Source organism: Taeniopygia guttata, chromosome W (genome assembly GCF_048771995.1).
Source record: "Taeniopygia guttata chromosome W, bTaeGut7.mat, whole genome shotgun sequence".
Lineage (NCBI taxonomy): Eukaryota > Metazoa > Chordata > Aves > Passeriformes > Estrildidae > Taeniopygia > Taeniopygia guttata.
In genome coordinates this window covers 31433592-31446045 of record NC_133064.1, presented here as the reverse complement: position 1 = coordinate 31446045, position 12454 = coordinate 31433592, and the positions used below count along the sequence as shown (strand labels likewise).

Below are 12454 nucleotides of genomic sequence, written 5' to 3'. Positions count from 1 at the left end.
AAGACCCTGACCCTTTTTCCCAGCACATGGTGTTTGGTTGCCTTTATTTCATGGTTATGTTGCCATTTTTCCTAGACATCCACCTGACCAGCTATGAATAGGAAGAATTGGGGCCTGTCAGGCTGGATGCTTTCTGTTGTAAAAGACATTAGTTGCATTTTAGGTGTTATACTTTTAGTTTCCTTAGTTTTTGGAATCTTAAAAGGAGTTATTTCCACTGCCACTGCTAACCCATTCTCTTCAAATACTGTGGTAGCTGCTACCACCACGGACCAACAGTGGTGGGAAGAAAGTGCCCCTGAAAGCAAAGAAGTTTAAAGAACTAAGTTCCAGGATGGAGTTGGTACCCCTCCCCAGCTGTTTTTTCAACTTTATAAAACAAAAAACAGGGAGATGTGGTAGTCTGTTATTTTACAGTTGGTTCTTCTGTAGTATGCTTTAATATTCCTTGTTATAAGTTTGTAATGTTTCATTCTATGTACCCCATTTAGCTTCCCTAATGGTTCAGTCCCAAGTTGTTTTCCCTGTCAAAATGTATGTCAATCCACCTGTATACCTCCCTCGTTCCCTTGTCTTACTCCTGTCTGTCAAAGATAGCACACTCCTTTGGTTCTGGAGTGTTCCCTGTCTTTCATCCCTTCCTCGAAGCAGAATTGGATTGTAGGGTTTGCTCCCTCCCCGTGTTGGCTTCTGTTGGGGAGACCTTACCCTTCACCCCTCCCCTAATGCCCTCCTCTTGGTCAAAGGTTGTGTCCTCCCCATGTTGCCTCTACCCTATAAAAGTAGTCTGTTCAGGTTCAGATTTGTCACTTGCCCTGCCCCATTTTGAGATTTAATATTTGGAGACTCAGACAAGTGTCCTTTTCTTATTCCTTTGCCTCCGTTTCCTTGTGCTCTGTGCCTCTGCTGTGCTACCCATGGAAGCTGGACTGGACAAACACAGGTCGAGCCAATATGATTAAAGCTATGTTCTCCATTTATTCTCTATAAGATGGCAGTTTATATACACTTCAGTATAGTTTACAAATTGGGAGCACACTATCATTAGTCAGCAAACATTTTGTGGCCCAAGTGATCCACATGTTTTGTCTCTTGTCAATGTCAAGCATTCCAAATACCTTAGTGTCGTGATTTGACACGGGAAAAGAATTTTTTTTGAAAGGAAGAGGTCAATCCAGTCAGGGGTCAGGTTTGGATACTGACACTTGGGGTCACCAATTGAAGGTGGACACACCTCTGAGAACACAGAGGGGTTAAAAGTGGAATTCCCAGGAGAATTGGCTCTCTCTGGTTCTGGTCATCATAAGGTACAGACCTCCCCCGCCCAGCCCGGGCTGGGTGGGGGAGGGAAGCCATGTGGCCTGGGGAGGTAGGCCAAGGGTGAAGGATCGGAACCGAACTGTGCCAGCTCCTGCGGACGGAAGGGTGGAGAACATCTGGGATGTCTTTGTTTCCCCCCCCCCCCCCCCCAAGCTAGAGGGAAAAGAGATAGAGAGCCAGCAGAAACCTGGAAGTTTGCCGGCAGAGGAAAAAGAGGAGGGGGGGCGGGGGGGAAGATGCCCAGCGTGGGAGACTGGAGACGGAGTCCTGGGCTGAGATTTCAGCTGTCCGGGGAGTCTGGGAATTTTAACCCTTTCCTGTGAAATGAAGGCTTTCTGAAATATTACTCCTCCTCAATTTGAAGGAGAGACAGCCTGGGACCTCAGATGTTCAGAGAAAAAGGTTGGGGGGAGATGATGGAGTGGCTTTTGGCTGGACTCTTCTTGTTTACCATAGACTGAAGCACTCTTTCTTTCAAGAGGGACTGCATTTTAGGGGGATGCACTGGTGAGCCAAGAGACCTCCTTCAGCAACTACCAGTTCAGGACTGAACAGAGGAAAGCTGAGGAGTGTGTGATGATGCCCTTCGTCTTCAGAGAAGAAGAGAAGACGATCTCTGTTCTTGGACCCTTGGCCTCAGGGGAAAATGGGGGGGGATTGTAGTCCCGAAATGAGACACTGGACTGTTGTTCCTGTTGGTCCTTGGCAAAGCATCCTTAAAGGGGCCCTATAAGCAGTCTCTGTCCCTGCACGGTGGTAAGAGCACTGTGACATGGAGAGGAGAGTGTCACACTGGCCGGTGTGTCTGGGCGGTGCCACGTGTGACATGGAAACACAAGAGGTGGCAGCTGTGTTTCCTGGGGGTCTATGGTGCAAGGGGGACTCCTCTCTTCCCCGATGGACTCAGTATTGATTATATTGAAGGGTGAAAACTTGATTAAGGATCTAAATGGGTCTCGCTGTGGTTTGTTGGAGTTGGGTGGTGGGAGGAGGAATGTTTTGGAAGGTTTTCATTTTGAATTTTGTGTGGTTTTTCTCCTTTTCTTTCTTTTCCTTTTATAGTAGTAGTAGTAGTGTAATAAATTTTTTTCTTTGTTATTAAATTTGGCCTGCTTTGCTCTGTTCTCGATCGCATTTCACAGCATTCGATTGATAGGTTGCATTTTCATGGGGGGGCTGGCATTGTGCCAGCGTCAAACCATGACACTTAGTTACTAAAACACTACTTAATAGAAACACTCTGACTCACCACATATTTCTCATGTTCTGGATTGCCCTGTTTAACATGAAAGGAACAAACTTAATTCTAAATACAAACTATAACTTATGATAAACCTACAATTATGCTTATGATTATCTAAATTATTTCCCCTATTTTTCTTTTGCCATTGAAAAACAATGGTGAAATGAATAGAAGAATCACAGGCCTTACTAAAATAAATCAAAACCTAGTAATTACATTCCATAACATCACTAAAAACCCACATCTATGAAAAAACCCAAAGTCCACTATCTTCTGAAACACAAATCTTCACACAATCTACATTTTCTGTGCATCTTCTGCTCCGCTTGTGGAGAGATCAGCGCCTTTTTGCAGTTGATAAGTTCTACATTCTTCATTGAAATCCATCTAGACTCTGCACCTGTTAAAACAGAAACAAACACAATGTCCCCACAGGGACTGGAGTGTTCTATCTCAATTCTGGTCCCTAAAATTGCATGAAGAAATGGAGATATCAACATCTTTGTTATAAACATTAGAAAATATCAAGAACAGAACAATGCGTGTAGTAAAGAAACTAACAACAAATAAAAATCAATCAGATAATACACAATTAATATTACATATAAAATTACAGTTACCAAGCGCTACAATATCAAATTGTCATCCCACAGTCTGCAGCACCTGACAAACCTTAAAACAACAGGGATTTGGAGAAATCATGTCTGGATTCATGTCTCTTCAAACTCCCTCTAAACATAGGTTCAGCTGTCCTATATGGTCAAATTGTCAAGCCAAAAGGACTTGAATACTTTTTGATGTAGAAAACATCTGGGTCAGTCACTCCATCCAGGTAGAGCTAGAGCCCAAACTCCAATTGAAGGATATCACTTAACACATTTTAAACAAAACTCTTAGAAATAACAGTTATGAGTAAGAAACCTTATGATTAAAAATTTATCAAGCCATCAAATAATATGAAAACTGACTAAAATACTATAACAAATCCTTAATACCTTAATACCTCAATACCTCAATACCTTAATAATAATTCTTATCACAAAAATCAGACAACTCATATTATATGATCCACTTATCAACAAGAAATGTTTAAAATACTTTAAGACAATCCTTTTAAAGCATTCATATAACATTAATAACAATCACTATTTATCTCAACATTACTTATAAAAACTTAACAATAATCATTATTTATTATATTATCTATAAAACCCCAAAACCAAAAATTACAAATTCAATACCAACAATCCATTTGACTGACATTTCTCAAATGCTTTGTTTTCAGAGACATCTTTGGTAGTTAAATCATTACTAATACTTCTATCTTTATACAGTGATTTTATCCATATCGTATTTGAAATAACATTGATTTGTATAATGTTCCCCCTTCCTTGTATCTTGGACAATGACTTGGTACTGCTGTACCTTCCATCACGCTTTCTGTCTCTTATAAGAAATTGGAAAAAATGCTGTTGACATTTTTGCTGTAATGTTGCCATCCCGCCATTGGTGGCGCTGCTGCCCGCGGCATTGTTGCTGCCTTGGCAACCAGGACTGGGTGGTGTCTTGCAGACCGTCTCTGCCGTCCTGCCGCCGCGCCGTGTCCAAACTCGCCCCCCCCTCGCATGGATCTCTGCTGTCTCGCGGCCGTGGCCGCGACCCCCCTGGCGCACGCGCACACCGCCGCCGCTGCTGTGTTTCCAGGGAGATGAGGGGGCGGTGCCGTCTTGCTCCCGTCTTTGCTCCGTCACCATGGGGATGTGAGAAGAGACGCCCCCGCCGTGGCCACAGCCCGCCTGCCCCAGCTGCGCTTCTGGGAAGTCCCTCTCTCTCATTGTGTTGATGTTCGGCAACAAGGAGCCTTCCGTCTCTTGGACGACGTCCACACCGCCCCGGGCCCACCTTAGGCTAGGCACCGGCCAGCCCCACTCCAACTTTGCTCTGTGCCCGCTGCTGCCCCGCTCTGCCCGGGTGTCCGGCGAGTGCTCTCTGCCACAGCCCGCTGCCTTAGTTCTTGCCACCCTGTCTCGCTAGGGATGAGGGAGGGCTTCTGTAACTTTCCTTTATCTTTTTCCCAGAGAGTCAATTGCTCTAACTCGGACTCTTTTTGTCTTTTTTCCTCTCTTGGAGAGGATATTCAAAAGGAACCACAGTGCTCTTTCTTGGACGCTCTCTATGTACCCTTTCTCTCTCTTTGCATGCGGCTTACCTTTCCAACCAATGCGAGGTGCTCCTAGCTTTCTCTCGAGCCAGCAGAGACACTCGCTCCAGCCCCCCTGCTCCAAAATGTCCACGTCCACTGTGCGGGCAATGTGTGAACCGGGGAGTCTTTTGCTCCTTCGTTTCCTGTCACAAAACAAGCAATTCGGAAATCGTCTTCCCGTCGTGACCTGCACTATTTTGAATGTGGAGACTTCACTGCTCCGGCATTCTGATCCCCATTACTTAATAGAAGCAATTTGGGATCTGAGTTTCCCGTCGTGCATCTTCCCCTCACGCAATTTGGAGAGCATCCCCTGTCATCACAAAGACGATTCAGGAACTCATCAGAGTCTTCCAAGTCCATGTGCGGGTGCCAGAAGAAGCTAGGGACTTCTTATAAAATGGGGGAAGCTGGACTGTACAAGCGCAGGTCGAGCCAATATGGTTAAAACTATGTTCTCCGTTTATTATCTATAAGACGGCAGTTTATATATGTTAGGAAAATAAGGCCTTTTTGTTCATAATATAGAGTTTTCACATCTATAAAATAGAATTTTCACTTAGAGTTTTCACTTGTCTGAACATGTTCTCATTTTGCCAGGCATTCCAGAATATCTCTCAAGGACAACTTCGTTACACACTGTTTTAGGGAGTTGAAACTAATTTAGGGAGTTGAGGTTGTTAGGCATCAAAGCACCTAAGCGAATATCTTCAAGGACAGTTCCGTTACAGACTTAGCAAAACATGTAATCTTGTGGAATGCGAGTAAACGTGCCTAGAGATAACATTTCTTGTTTTGAGAAAATTCCCAGATCACAGGAACAACCTTGAGGAAGACTACTGGCCTTCATCTCACGACCACCAAGAGGCAGAAAACGACCACCTAGCAACAGAGTGCACCTGCGCAGAAAAGACACCAGAACGTCACACATCCGGAAGAGAAGACCCAATAAGTTGGGGGGGAACGGGGCACGAAAATGCGGTAGTTGGAATAACTGCTGCCCAGCGCGCTGATTTGCTTTCGTTTCCTACCATTAATAAATCTTTTTAATTGGATTAGAAAGCCTATTGTGCTCGTTCATAACAATATACACTTCAATATAGTTTACAAATTGGGAGCACACTATCATTGGTCAGCAAACATTGTTTGTCTGTGCCTTAAGGTGGCCAGATTTTCACACTGCAACTCTACCCTAATTCACACCCAGAAAACCTATTAATACTGTGGTTACCTTAAAGTAATTTCTAACTGCGCAACAACTATTTTCTTACTGCGTCAAAGGCCTCCAAGGCTCCACCAAGGCTGCTTATCAGAGGCCTAGTCTGAGGGTAGCTCAACCCTTACTCCAAATATAAATCATTCCTGTCTCTCTCAGAAATCTGACAACAACCCACGCCGCAGCAATTACCCCCACCCGCAATAGTCTCGGCAGAGACTTGGGAGCGGCGACTTGCGTGTCTGCCCTCCAGGCACAAGCGACAGCTAGTCGGTGAACCTCCATCCCGTGGTCGCTGAGAGCCAGGAGCAATTGTCCTTTTGGAATGGATGAAATAGACACCTCTCTGAGTCCCTCAGAGAGAGAAAGGAATGCAGGGATTGAATTGGAACCTTTAGAGGAACTGAAATATATTAAGCCACACAGACATGAAGTAGGAGTGTAAGTTTTAGTTTTAAATAAGTAGAAATACATCTTAAGTGCCTTAAGAGACTGTGTTAGCTAGTAAAACGCCCTAAAGCCTAGTTTAACATTCCGTAGTGTTACCTTTCACAAAATTAACTTAGCTCCAGACATAACAAAAACATAGCAGAACATTGCTTGCATTTCTAGATAGAACAGATAGAAATATTTGCATGAATAGATAGAACTATATGGGTAAATTTTGTGTGAGAACTAACACTACTTTTGCACATTAGAATTTAGCTCGGATAGGTGTAGGAAGATTGTTTTAGAATCATGTTTTGAGCTGATTGGATGATTTATGAATACAATCCCCCTGTATTAGGGTGCAAAAGGAAGAAGGTGGTAGTAGCTTCTGCTAGCTGCTACTGCTTCTACTGCTTCTGCTACTTCTGCTCAGAACATCAGGACTCTATGCCAGAAAGCTTTTAGCATGGACTTTAATACTCTGAACTCTTCACCTTCAAAGCTAATGTATTAATGCAATAAACAACTTTACAACAACCAACAACTGCTCCTGTCTCTTTGAAGACCCAAGACCCATGAAAAACTCAACAGTGTCCTTCACAAATTTGACACAGGGGTACATGGGTCCAAACCATTATCTGAATCTCCCCTGTAAAATATGCATCGATGAGTCCAGGGAGAACAAAAAAGCCCTGCATTGTAGCCGATGATTGACCAATCAAAAGTGTGCTGCACCCTCTGCTCAGTGGTCCCTGGACACCTGAAGGCAAACAGTGCACACTGCTATACTGGAGAGTTATTGTGATGACAGAGGCCAGGTCCGTGCTAGTGCTTCCTGCTATCCGGGCTCTCAAGGCATTTGTGGGGATGAATACATGGATTTTGATTTGCTATCCATGCGCCGTTCCCCCCCGGCAGTTTCCCAGAGGGCTCATTGATGTAGATGGGAGTGTCTCCCCTTCTTTAGTAAATTTAGATTGGCATTGTTTTGCATAATGCCATCCTTTCCAGCAATGTGGGCATATGCCTGGTTCCCAAGAATCACTTTTGTTCCGGGGGCATTCGCATCTCATGTGATCCGGCTTCCCACATGCAAAACAAACACTTGATCCCAAGAAAATGTTCATTGTAGCGAGATCCTCAGAAAGCAAGGTCATATTATGACAAGCAGTGCCCATTCCCTGACAAGCCTTAAGCATTTCTAAGACAGTGGGGGCTCGCAGGGACTGTAAAACTTTTTGACAGTCAGGGTTTGTGTTTTCTACTGCTTACTGCTTCAGTAATATGTCTCGTGCGGTGACATTGTCTATCTGCTTATCTAGGGTGGCTTTTAGCTTATCTAGAAACTTGATAAAAGGTTCATCAGCTCCTTGTCTTTTAGAGATGCCACTGTCTGGCACTTTACGAAAAGCCCATAAAGTGAGCTTCTTTGACTGCTAAAGAGCTTCCTCAGGCAATCGAGCTTGTCTAGAGGTAGGAGCATATTGGCCTTCCACCATAAGAGCTTCAGCACTGATAGGTTGCAAGACATGCCCTTGGGGTTGCTGTAAATTGTCCATAGCTTGAACAGTGCAAAGTTCTCTCCATTCTGACATCCAGACAGTGAATTGCATACCCATCAGCACAAGATGTGCGATTTGTTTAAAGTCTTGTGGTTCCAAATCATACATGTTCACCACAGTTTCCAAAAGGCTAATAGTAAAAGGGGCATTACTGCCATTGTCTAAGGCAGAGCGACACAGCTCTTTTATTATACCGTAAGGCAAGCCTTCTGTAGTGGTTTTTGTTTGTTAATTTAAGATTTATTTAATTTTAAGATTTCTTGGTGTCTCAGATTGAGAAGCAAGATTTAGTCTATTACCATCTGTGTAGCAGTTGTCTTCTGTTAAGTGAGCAGTTTTCCTTTCCTCTTCTACAACCAATCCTCTCTCAAGGGAGACATCTGTTGATAATAGGCTATTGAATGTCACTGCATGACTGAGAAGAACTTTAACATCCCATTGTGAGATGCTACGCCCAGAGGGAGGAGCCAAGTATTTCTCCCTGGATATAATCTTGAGTTCCTGGAACAGCAGCATGGCTTTTCCTGCACTGGATTTCCCAGAGGAACAGCTGCCTCTTCCACTGCAGGAAGACTACACCGCTTTATTCTACAGGATCACTGCTCCAACAGAACCACACCTGACACTCCAGGAGGACTGCAGCCATAATTCCCAATTGGACTGCTGCCAACACCCTGGCTAACAGGGTGTCAGGTTGTATTCTGACTTTGTCAGTGGTGGTTTTGTTCACTGCATTTTTTGTTTCGTTTTGTTGTTTTTTTTTTTTTTAAATTTTCTTCCCTAATAAAAAACTCTTATTCCTGCTCCCACATTTTTTGCCTGAGAGCCCCCCTTACTTTCAAATTTATAACAATTCAGAGGGAAGGGGTTTGCATTTTTCCATTTCAGGGGAGGGTCCTACCTTCCTTAGCAGACACCTGCCTTTCCAAACCAAGACACTTGGTTAATGTATTAAAGAGTATGGTAGGTTTTGGTGTTGGTTAATTATTAATGTATTTGGGTTTTTGTTGTGAGATAGGATTAGGAGAAAGGTAAAGTAGGTTTAAAATTTTAAAAGGGTATAAAAAAAATTTATGAATAGTAATTAAAAGGAAAATGAAGTAGTAGGAATTAAAATAATTTTTTTAGAACTTTGGGTTTTTTTTCTCTGATAATGTAAAGAAACAAAATGTAAAATGTTTAGTTATTTTACTACTTCGAAAATAGTCTTTCTTCAGTTTACTTAGGGAGAGAAGTTTTTCTTGTTAATGTTATGAAGACTTTTCTACAAAAGGAAAAAATAGTTGTTTCATGTTTATCAATTTTTATGATTAGCAGCTGCCTGGAGAAATTTGCAATCATTAAGTATTTATTTTTTACAAACTTTCTTTTAGTTTGTCTATGTGTTATGTTGACTTATGGGGTATTGTTTTTAAAATGAGCTGTTTAAAGGTAAAAGTTCTTTTTATCTATTTCTAAAAACATCTTCATTCCTGGGAACAGAGATCGGCTTCTCCTGGGGGCACAGGATTACTCTTCTCTCTTTCTTTGTTTAAACGTCTCATGGGATCACAGTTATTTTAACATCTTCTTACTTTAACATGGAGGCTTTTTCTCTATATCAGTTTGAATGTTTAATCTCCCCATAGTTTCATGCATTATAGGGAAAAAGTGTTGCAGCATTTCTGAGAGAGAGAGGGCATTCTTTATGTCTAGAATGAGATTTGAGTTACTCCAGCCTAGGCCTCAGATACAGGCCTTGTGAGCCTGTGACGCAGTTAGAAATTAAGAGTTTGTGGCAAAGTTAGAAATTATATTAAGGTGTGATTTGAAGCACTGGGCTTTCTGGGTGTGAAGTAGTGTAGGTTTATAGCGTGAAGTTTAGTCCACCTTAAGACAAAGACAAACAATGTTAGCTTGCCTATGAGAGTGCCTTTGTAAACTGTAAACTATATTAAAGTGTATATAAACTGCCATCTTCTCACTAATGAATGGAAAACGTTTGATTAACCATATGGGCTCGATCTGCATTTGTCCAGTCCAGCTTTCCTGTCTAAAGAGGTCCCTGGCTTAGAGTGGCACCCGAATCAAGGATCCAGAACACTCCAAAAAAAAAAAGCTCCCAAATTACTCATACGAGAACAGAGAGCCAGTTTTTAGTCGCGACAAAAATCAGGTCCGCATCACCTTATGGTGCCGGAGACCGGGCTCCTGAATTTGCTCTACTGCGAATGAGGAGCAAGTGAACGGAGCGGGGAAGACTCCAGACTCCAAATTCTGCCGTTCATGACAGGAGGAAGAAGGACTTCCGCATCACTGTTTAGCAGCGGGAACCCGCTGGAGCACGGAGCAAAAAGAAAGAAGACTACAGTGTTCACAAGCAGCCCTAACAGTGGGTGTGGACATGACCGGAGCCGGGAAATTGAAGCGGGGGTGCTGCCATGCCGAATAAAAGCAACCAGAGCGCCCTACGGAGGTGGTTGAGGTAAGCCGCAAACTGAGAGGGTGAAAACAATGGACGGGGATCTGCAGGCCTCATTGCGGCTCCTTTTGCATATTCTTTCAAAGAGAGCTGAAAAAGTGAAAGAGGCTGATTTAGAGCAGCTGGTTTTGTGGGCAAGGAACAAAGGCAAGTTGCAAAAGCCTTCGCTGATTTTTAGTAAAACCGAATTGCAAGAACTAGGGCAGTTGCTTTGGGATGCCGTGGTGGAGGGCGGAAAGGATAAGAAAATGGTACTGGAGTTGGGAGGCATTTGGAAAAAAGTTTTACATACCTTGCAGAGCATGGCCACGGAGAAAAATACTGCAGAGGTCGCCGTTCAGGCATTTCAGCGGTCCACACCAGAACAGATAGAGGTCCAGAAGCCATCTCGGGTTGAAAAATTCTTTAGTGTTTATAATATGCGGCCAGTGTGAAGGCAGAAGGCTTCAGTCAGTCCCTCTGTTAAGGAATTTGTCACTTATATAGGCGCCTGAGCAGAGACAGGCAGCGCCAGGCCAGGCAGCCCTGGGCCAACCGGACCAGGATGGGCAGGTGCAAACGGCAGCGCGTCCGCGGCGGAAGTTCGCCCGCAGACAACGGATGTTAACAGCTTGGCGGTCCGGTGGAGTGAGGCGAAACCGGCAATAGCCCCGCCGGGTCTTTCGGGAGGCGGGGTGACACCTGAGGAGGCAGGCAGAGTTAGTGACGAAACGGGGCTGAGTCAGGAGGTGGAACACAAGGGCGGAGATCAAGGTGGAGACCAGGGAGGAGACAGGATCGAGGCAGCGCCAGCCCCTCTCTCCCCTGCGGACGCGGCAGCGGCGGCAGCGGCGGCGGTGGCACGCGTGCGCAGAGGCGCGGCTCAGCCATACCCGGCGGTGGCAAACACCCCGGCTGAACGCAGCCGTGCTTGTGAACTGGCAGATGCAGCTACCCAGACAGCAGCAGAGCAGAGCCCTGCTGCAGGCAGCCCCCACCCCACTACAGTAGCGCTGCACTGCCCACTCCCACCAGGCTCCTATTCTGATGGCTCAGGGTCAGACTCCCCTGATGTTGATTGTCACAGGAAGAAGCAATCACAAAATAAGATACAAAGACCAAATATATTACAGCAAAAAATAGCCCAACTTGCCACCTTTTCAAATCGTCAGATTCAACCAGTGGAACCTCCCGCTGGACAGCAATTGGCATTGCCAGCTGTTTTAAAAAATCCATTGCAGTCGGGATGGGCTTTAGTGGTAAAAGATGCTATTTTAGATGGAGATTGGGAGACTGTCAGTTCTCTGGCCTGTCCTGTCATAGTATCTTATGGGAATGCGGTGTGGGAGCCCCATGAGTGGGAAATCCTACAATCAGCTAAGCAGACAGTCAGCACTTCTGGGATCAGATCAGAAGCAGCAAGGAACATCATTCAATATATATTTACAGCAGATGTGCTTTGTCCCGCTGATTCATCTAATATTGCCTCTCTGCTGCTGACACCCTTGCAGTTCCTCATATTTGAAAGGGAATGGAGACATTTGGCAATTGAGCAGGCCAACAGACGTACAGTTGTGGGAGATCCTTTTTATGGAATTCAGCCAGATATGCTGACTGGGCATGGACCATATGCAACCAACAGAGTGCAACTTACCTACCCCATTGAAATGCATCAATTGTCACAACAGCTGGCCCATCAAGCTTTGCTTTTGGTACCAGATAAGAAGAAATCAGCATCTTATGCGACCATAAAGCAAGGAGCCACCGAACCATATGGACAATTTATTGATAGGCTGTCAGCTGCCTTGAAAGATGCTCCTGATGTGCCACCAGATGTTCAAGATCATTTATTCCGCTCACTTGCTTTTGAAAATGCTAACTCACATACAAGAACCATCTTAGCCACCCTTCCTCAAGGCTGTCCAGTCGACAAGATGCTTGTCAGAGCCACATGCGCAGAACAAAACAACCAAGCTGTGGCATTGACAGCAACTATCCAGGATGTTATGCAACAACAAGGACACATGATTGCAGCTGCCTT

At 44.3% G+C, this 12454-nt stretch overlaps 1 long non-coding RNA gene across 2 annotated transcripts; it reads right to left on the bottom strand.

Moving 5' to 3' along the window:
- Nucleotides 1-958: 958 nt before the first annotated feature.
- On the bottom strand, nucleotides 959-11245 carry LOC140682136 (uncharacterized). Of its 2 annotated transcripts, XR_012053399.1 has the most exons (3): nucleotides 10727-11245; nucleotides 4773-4909; nucleotides 959-2963 (listed from the first exon to the last, which is right to left on the bottom strand). It is a non-coding gene; the product is annotated as an uncharacterized lncRNA (long non-coding RNA). The 2 variants fall into 2 exon arrangements; XR_012053400.1 differs by lacking the exon at nucleotides 4773-4909 and having other exon boundaries at nucleotides 10727-11239.
- Nucleotides 11246-12454: the final 1209 nt, after the last annotated feature.